This window comes from Penaeus monodon, chromosome 36 (assembly GCF_015228065.2).
Source record: "Penaeus monodon isolate SGIC_2016 chromosome 36, NSTDA_Pmon_1, whole genome shotgun sequence".
NCBI classification, from domain to species: Eukaryota; Metazoa; Arthropoda; class Malacostraca; order Decapoda; family Penaeidae; genus Penaeus; species Penaeus monodon.
The window spans coordinates 6,312,199-6,320,084 of NC_051421.1; positions in this window are offsets into that span (position 1 = coordinate 6,312,199).

Consider the following 7,886-nt stretch of genomic DNA (forward strand, 5'->3'; position numbering starts at 1 on the left):
TAGATAGAGAGAGAGAGAGAGAGAGAGAGAGAGAGAGAGAGAGAGAGCACCTACCCCTTCCATACATGCTTATTTACATGGTTTGAAATGGCTGGTCAATTACATTGTTCTCGTGACTGTGATCACAAGAAGTCCATAATTGGTCATTCTAGACTATCTGTGATTCAGGGGAGTTATTTGAGGCCCCGTAATGAGATAATTATCCACATGATTTATCTTGTTTGATTGAGATCGTGGTTTGTAATAGCACACAGCAGGTCCTTTTGAAAGAGTGAATGCGAGGCGGAATAACTCAATGTAATTCGTCTTGCGTTCCAAAAATGAGCATTGTGTGTAATATCTATGTATTATAACACGCACAAGCACACACACACACACACACACACACACACACACACACACACACACATGCTTGTATATATGTATATATGTATGTATGTATGTACGGACGTACGCATGTATGTGTGTATGTACACAATCTCCGCCGCAGTTCAGCAACTTTATCCAGAAAAGGGAAGGGAGCGGGTAGGGTGGCAAGGGGACTGGAAGAGGGGAGAGGAGGGCGAGGGGAAGGGGAGAGAGGGAGAGAGGGGAAGAAGGAGAGGAGGGTGAAGGGGAGAGAGGGAGAGAGAGAGGGGGGAGAGGGGGGGAGGGGAGACCTCCAACATTAAGTATTCTCTCCCACTCGCCCGAGGGAAAGCAAGTCATGTATCAATATTGCTTCCTCCTTCCCCGTGTTCCTGCGGGCGGACTGGGGTCTGGGTTGTACCGAGGGGGGAGGGGGGGGATACAGGATTGGGGGGGGATGGTTGGAGGGATGGAGGGGGGGGGAGATACAGGAGGAGTGGTGGGGGGATGGTTGGAGGGATGGAGGGGGGGGATACAGGGGGAGTGGGGGGGAGTGGGAGTGGTGGAGGGAAGGATGGCGGGGGAGATACGGGAAGGGTGGAGGGGTAAGGGTGTAAAGAGGGAATGGAAAGAGAGTGACAGAAGATGAAGAAGAAGAAGAAGAAAAAGAAGAGAAGAAGTAAAAGAAGAAAAAGAAAAAGAAAAGAATATGAAGAAGAAGAAGAAGAAGAAAAGGAAGAAGAAGAAAAAAATGAAACAGAAAAAAAAGATAAGAAGATGGAAAAAGAAGAAGAAGAAAGAAGAAGAAGAAAAAATAAAAAGAAGAAGAAAAATAAGAAGATGAAAAAGAAGAAGAAGAAGAAGAAAAGAAAAATAAGAAAAAGAAAAGAGAAGAAGCAGAGGCAGAAGAACGAGGAGGATGGATGTGTGGAGAGGAGGTGGACGGAGGAGGGAGGAGGGGAGAGGGAGGATGGGAGGGGGGGCGGGGGGGAGGTAGAAGGGTGACCGCCGAGCAAGAAATACATTAATCAGATTGTTGCAACGCTGACTGCACCATTTGCCACCGCACGTCCCTCTCGGTCACTGACGCGCAATAATCGGCATCACCTTCGTTATCGATGTTGTCGCGGGCATGGTCGTCACCATCGATAACTTCATCGTCATCGCGAACTTTATCGTCATCGCCAACTTCATCGTCATCGCCAACTTTATCGTCATCGTCAACTTCATCGTCATCGCCAACTTTATCGTCATCGTCAACTTCATCGTCATCGCTAACTTCATCGTCATCGTCAACTTTATTGTCATCGCTAACTTCATCGTCATCGTCAACTTCATCGTCATCGTCAACTTTATTGTCATCGCTAACTTCATTGTCATCGTCAACTTCATCGTCATCGCCAACTTCATCCAGCCTCCTCCTACTCATCTCTCACAGGATCCTCTTTTGATTGATCTTAATTTTATCTCAATCAACTTCACCACCTTCATAATTGCTGTCATCACCATCAACACCATCCCGACGCCACTCATCACCATCAACACCATCCCGACGCCACTCATCACCCTCACCACCATCCCCGACGCCACTCATCACCCACACCACCATCTCCGACGCCACTCATCACCATCAACACCATCCCGACGCCACTCATCACCATCAACACCATCCCGACGCCACTCATCACCCTCACCACCATCCCCGACGCCACTCATCACCCTCACCACCATCCCCGACGCCACTCATCACCATCAACACCACCCCGACGCCAGCGCACCCACCCAGCAATGTATTCACAATCGTTAGGGATGATCCTATTACAAATTCCCCGACGCTGCAGGTATTCCCCTCTTTCTTCCTCCCCCCCCTTCCTTCCCGCCCCCCCCTTGGCATTACCCTCCCTCTCCTCCCCTCTTCAACCTCTCTTTCTCGTCCTCCCCACCTCCCCCCCCTTGTCACTCCCTTCCCTTATGTCCCCTCTCCACCCCCTCTTCCTCGTCCTCCCCCCCCCCTTCCCCCTTTGTCACTCCCCTCCCTCCTGTCCCCTCTTCACGCCCCCCCCCTCTTTCTCCCTGTCCTATCGAGAGGGCGAAATTTCCCCTCCCGTTTCCCCTCTGCCTCCGCGTCCATCAGCACCTCTTCAATATGTCCACGGCGTCCACTCTTGCCCACCCTCTCCCCTCTCTTAACTACGGGCATTGTCAATAAATGTTATTTTTTTTTTTCCTTTTTCGGACGAGGATTTTCTTTTTTCTTTTCTCTCGGTCTCTCTATTTTTTTCTGTCTCTCTTTATTTTCCTTCTTTCTTTTCTCTCGTCCTTTTTTTCTCTATTTGTTTCTGTTTATTTTTTCTTCTTTTTTTTCTTTCTCACGGTCTCTCATTTTTTTTCCCTTTATTTTTGTTTATTTTCCTTTTTTCTATCTATCTCTCTTGTCTCTTCTCTCTCTCTCTCTCTCTCTCTCCTCTCTATCTCTCTCTCCCCCTCTCTCTCTCTCTCTCTCTCTCTCTCCCTCTCTCTCTCCCCTCCCTCTCCCTCTCTCTCTCTCTCTACCCCTGTTTCCTCTTTCCTTCTTGTTGATTTCATTTCCCTTTCATGAATAAATATAGTTGTCCTTTGAATATATTCATGGAGTAACCAGTACGAGGCAGTTGAAGAGGAAAAGGGAGATGAAATTAGGAGAAAAATGACTAGCTGGCGTGAAATTAGAAGAAGAGGAAGGAAAAAAGAAATGGAAGGTCTGAGAGAGAGAGAGAGAGAGAGAGAGAGAGAAGAGAGAGAGAGAGAGAGAGAGAGAGAGAGAGAGAGAGGGAGAGAGAGAGAGGAGAGAGAGAGGAGAGAGAGAGAGACAGAGAGAGAGAGAGAGGGAAGAGAGACAGAGAGAGAGAGAGAGGGAAGAGAGACAGAGAGGGAGAGAGAGGGAAGAGAGACAGAGAGAGAGAGAGAGAGAGAGAGAGAGAGAGGAGAGAGAGAGAGAGAGAGGAGAGGGAGAAGAGATAGATAGATAGATAGATAGATAGATAGATAGAGAGAGAGAGAGAGAGAGAGAGAGAGAAAGAGAAAGAAAGAAATTGAGAGAAAAATATACATACAAAGAAAGAACAAAAGAACAAAAAGATAGAGAGAGAAAAGCGTATTGAAATAAAAGCTGAATACCCTCACCCCCCACCCTCCACCCCCCACTCACCTACCACCAAAAAAAGCAAGAGAAATTAAATGAACTGTGAATTTCCCCCCTTCGTCCTACCCCCCCCCCCACCGCCCGCACTGTCTTACCCACCCTCCCCCTCCCTCCCTCTCCTGCTCCCCCTCCCCCTCCCTCTCTCTCCTGCTCCCCCTCACCCTCCCCCTCTCTTCGGCCCACCCTCCCCCTCCCTCTCTCTCTTGCTCCCCATCCCCCTCTCTTCAGCCCACCCTCCCCCTCCCCCTCTCTTCAACCCACCGTCCCGCCCACTCTCTCCCTCCCTCCTCTCCCCCGTCCACCTTCCCCCTCTCCCCCGCCCACCTCCCCCCTCTCCCCCGCCCACCTCCCCCCTCTCCCCCTCTCCCCCGCCCGCACCCTCACTGGCGGCCGGCTTATCGGCGAGGGCGGGCGGCCGGGATAGAAAGGGCGGTTTTGGGATTGCTTGGCGTGGGATTAAAGGGTGAATGAGGGGGTTTATGCACGGGAAGAGGGGAGAGGGAGAGGGAAGAGAGGGGAGAGGAAGAGGGAAGGGCGGGGAGAGGGAGAGGGAAGAGAGGGGAGAGGAAGAGGGAAGGGCGGGGAGAGGGAGAGGGAAGAGGGGGGAGAGGGAGAGGGAAGGGAGGGGAGAGGAAGAAGGAAAAGAGGGGAGAGGAAGAAGGAAGAGAGGGGAGAGGAAGAGGGAAGAGAGGGGAGAGGGAGAGGGAAGAGAGGGGAGAGGGAGAGGGAAGAGAGGGGAGAGGGAGAGGGAAGAGAGGGAGAGGAAGAGGGAAGAGAGGGAGAGGAAGAGGGAAGAGAGGGAGAGGAAGAGGGAAGAGAGGGGAGAGGGAGAGGGAAGAGAGGGGAGAGGGAGGGAGAGGAGAGACGGACACGGATAGGGAGGGGGGGAGAGGGAGGAGGGAACAGAGTGACGAGAGAGGAGAGAGGAAGGCAGAGGGGTGTAGAGGGGAGGGAGAGAGGGGAGAGGATTGCCACGGATAGTTGGGGAATTAGAGCGAATTGTTGAGGTTTTGCTGGAGGTCGAGGGGAGGGGGGAGGACGTGGAAGAGGAGGAAGAGGAGGAGGAGGAGGAGGAGGAGGAGGAGGAGGAGGAGGAGGAGGAGGAGGAGGAGGAGGAGGAGGAGGAGGAGGAGGAGGAGAAGGAGAAGGAGAAGGAGAAGGAGAAGGAGAAGGAGGAGAAGGAGAAGGAGAAGGAGAACGAGGAGGAGGAGAAGCAGCAGCAGAAGAAAAATAAAAATAAAAATAGAAATAAAAATAAAATGAAAACGAAACGAAAAACTCCAACGAAAACAAGCCCTGAAACACGCAGAAGACGAAGAGCAGAAAGAATGAAAGAAAGAAAGAAAGAAAGAAAGAAAAAAAAAAAGAAAAAAGAAAAAAGAAAAAATTATTGTAAGGGATTACTTGAGATTAGGAGTAGGTCGAGGCAGTTGGTTGTGGAACTTCCTATGGTGCCGGACGTGGCCTAAATATAGATGGAAATTAAGATGTAAAGGGCAGGGGACAAGATAACGAGAGGGAGGCGAGAGCTGCGTGCGTGTCAGTTATCTATCTATCTATCTATCTATATTCTATCTGTGTCTTATTTGAACGCAGGAGGAGGAGGAGGAGGAGTTCTATCTATCTATCTATCTATCTATCTATCAATATTCTATCTGCGTCTTATTTTACCGCAGGAGGAGGAGGAGGAGGAGTTCTATCTATCTAGCTATCTATCTATCTATATTCTATCTGTATCTTTTTTTAAATACAGAACAGTATCTATCTGTCAATCTATTTTAATCTTTATCATTTTCATTTTCTACTGTACGCAGACTCGATTTCATTTATCTCTCTATATCTATTTATATATTTTTATTCTGCACAGATTCGTATCTATCTATTTATCTATCTGTATCTATGATTAATTCTGTATACGTAGATCTGTATCTGCCTACTTATCTATCATTCCACCTAGAGAGAGAGAGAGAGAGAGAGAGAGAGAGAGAGAGAGAGAGAGAGAGAGAGAGAGAGAGAGAGAGAGAGAGAGAGAGAGAGAGAGAGAGAGAGAGAGAGAGAGGGAGAGAGAGAGCGAAAGCGAAAGCGAAAGCGAAAGAGAAAGAGAAAGAGAAAGAGAAAGAGAAATAGATAGATAGATAGATAGATAGAGATTGATAGATAGATAGATAGATAGACATTTAGAGAGAGAGAGAGAGAGAGAGAGAGAGAGAGAGAGAGAGAGAGAGAGAGAGAGAGAGAGAGAGAGAGAGAGAGAGAGAGAGAGAGAGAGAGAGAAAGTCACCCAAACAGAAATCGTTTTCAACAAAGAGATGTCCGTGTGTTTCCGACTGGCGCCGGGGGTGGAGGGGGAGGGGGTAATGGATTGTACGGGGGGGGGGGGGTGAGGTAATAACTTAGCCATTCCCTCTATGGAGCATTCAGCACACACACACACACACACACACACGCACACACACACACACACACACACACACACGTTCCCGACACATATATTTACATGTATGAATAAATATTGTATAAAGGGAGATATGGATATGTATTCCTTTGTTCTATCGTTGTTCGTTATTATTCATGTTTCTTTTCTTTTATTCTATTTTCTTGTGTATCTTTATTCTATTTTCTCAATCCCCCTTTCTCTTATGTTTTATTCCTTTCTCTTCCATGATTTTCCTATTAATATTTCTCATTTCTTCTTCTTCTTCTTCTTCTTCTTCTTCTTCTTCTTCTTCTCTTTCTTCTTCTTCTTCTCTCCTCTTCCTCTTCCTCTTCCTCTTCCTCTTCCTCTTCCTCTTCCTCCTCTTCCTCTTCCTCTTCCTCCTCCTCCTCTTCCTCTTCTTCTTCTTCTTCTTCCTACTTTTTATTTCTGATTCTTTCTTATCCTTTTCTTCCTCCTTCTCCTCCTATCCACCTTCTATCACCCTCTTCCTCTTCCACAATCTTCTTAAGCTGCTCGTATGCCTGTTTCACCTCCTCTTCGTCTTCTTCTTCCCTCTCTTCTTATCCATCATCTATCTCCTCTTCCTTCTCTTTCACCGCCAATCCTCCATCTATCCTTCCTCCTTCCCATCTTCCTATCCTCCACCTATTCCTTCTCCTTCCCCTCCTCCTTCCTCTTATCCTTCCCATCCTCCACCTATCCCTTCTCCTTCCCTTCCTCCTTCTTCCCATCATTTCCATCCTTCCATCCACCTATCCTCCACCTATTCCTTCTCCTTTCCCTCCTCCTTCCCATCCACCCCATCCACCTATCCTCCACCTATTCCTTCTCCTTTCCCTCCTCCTTCCCTTCCTTCTATCCCCCCATCCCTCATAAAACCTGTCCTGGTTACGACTCATTAAAACGAGGATAAAAGATTCGGAAATTTTCAAGCAGAGGTTGAATTAATACCACGGGAACGATCACTTTCTCCCTGATCATTAAGGTAAATGGGGAAAGGGAAAGGCAAGAGGGTGGAAGGGAGGAGAACAGGGAAGGAAAGGGAGGAAAGGGGGAGAAAGAGAGGATGAGAAGAGGGACAGAAAGGAAAATGGGTAGGATAAAGAAGGGATAAAGGTGGATAAAGAAGGGAGGGGTAAAGAATAAGGCAAAAGGAAAGTGGGTAAGAATGGGGGAATGGGAGAAGGTAAAAAGAAGAAGACGAAGAGGAAGAAGAAGGTAAAGAAACTGGAAAACTAATAAGGGGAGAGAAAGAGAAGAAGAAAGGGAGGAAATGAATGCAAAAGAGAATGGAAAGGGAAAGAGAAAATGAGAGAAAGAAGAAGAGATGAGAAAAGGGAAGAAAGAGAAATGAGGAAAGAGGAGGAAGAGAGGATGGAGGGAAGGAATGAGGGAGGAAGGGGGAGGGAGGGAGGGAGGGAGGGAGGGGGGACTCGTTTTTTCGTGTTTGTCAAGTTTTTTTTTGTTTGTTTGTGAGCGTGACTTCGTTTGCATGCGCTTGGGACACACACAGAAGTAGATAGATAGGAAGACAGATAGATAGATAAATAGATATATCAATAGATAGATAGAGATATAGACAGGTAGATGGACAGAAACGAGAGAAAAAGAGAGAGAAAAAGATCGAAAGAAAGAAAGAGAGAGAGGGAAGAAGAAGAAGAAAAGAAAAGAGAAAAGAAAAGAAAAGAAAAGAAAAGAAAAGAAAAGAAAAGAAAAGAAAAGAAGACCAACACACACAAAGACAGAAAACGTACTCGTATCATCCTGACAAAAGAAAAGAAAATTGCAAACGAAAACATAATCACAACACGGTAGACACCAAAGAGAAAAGGATAAAAAAGAGGAAGAGAGAGAGAGAGAGAGAGAGAGAGAGAGAGAGAGACAGAGAGACAGAGAGAGAGAGAGAGAGAGAGAGAGAGA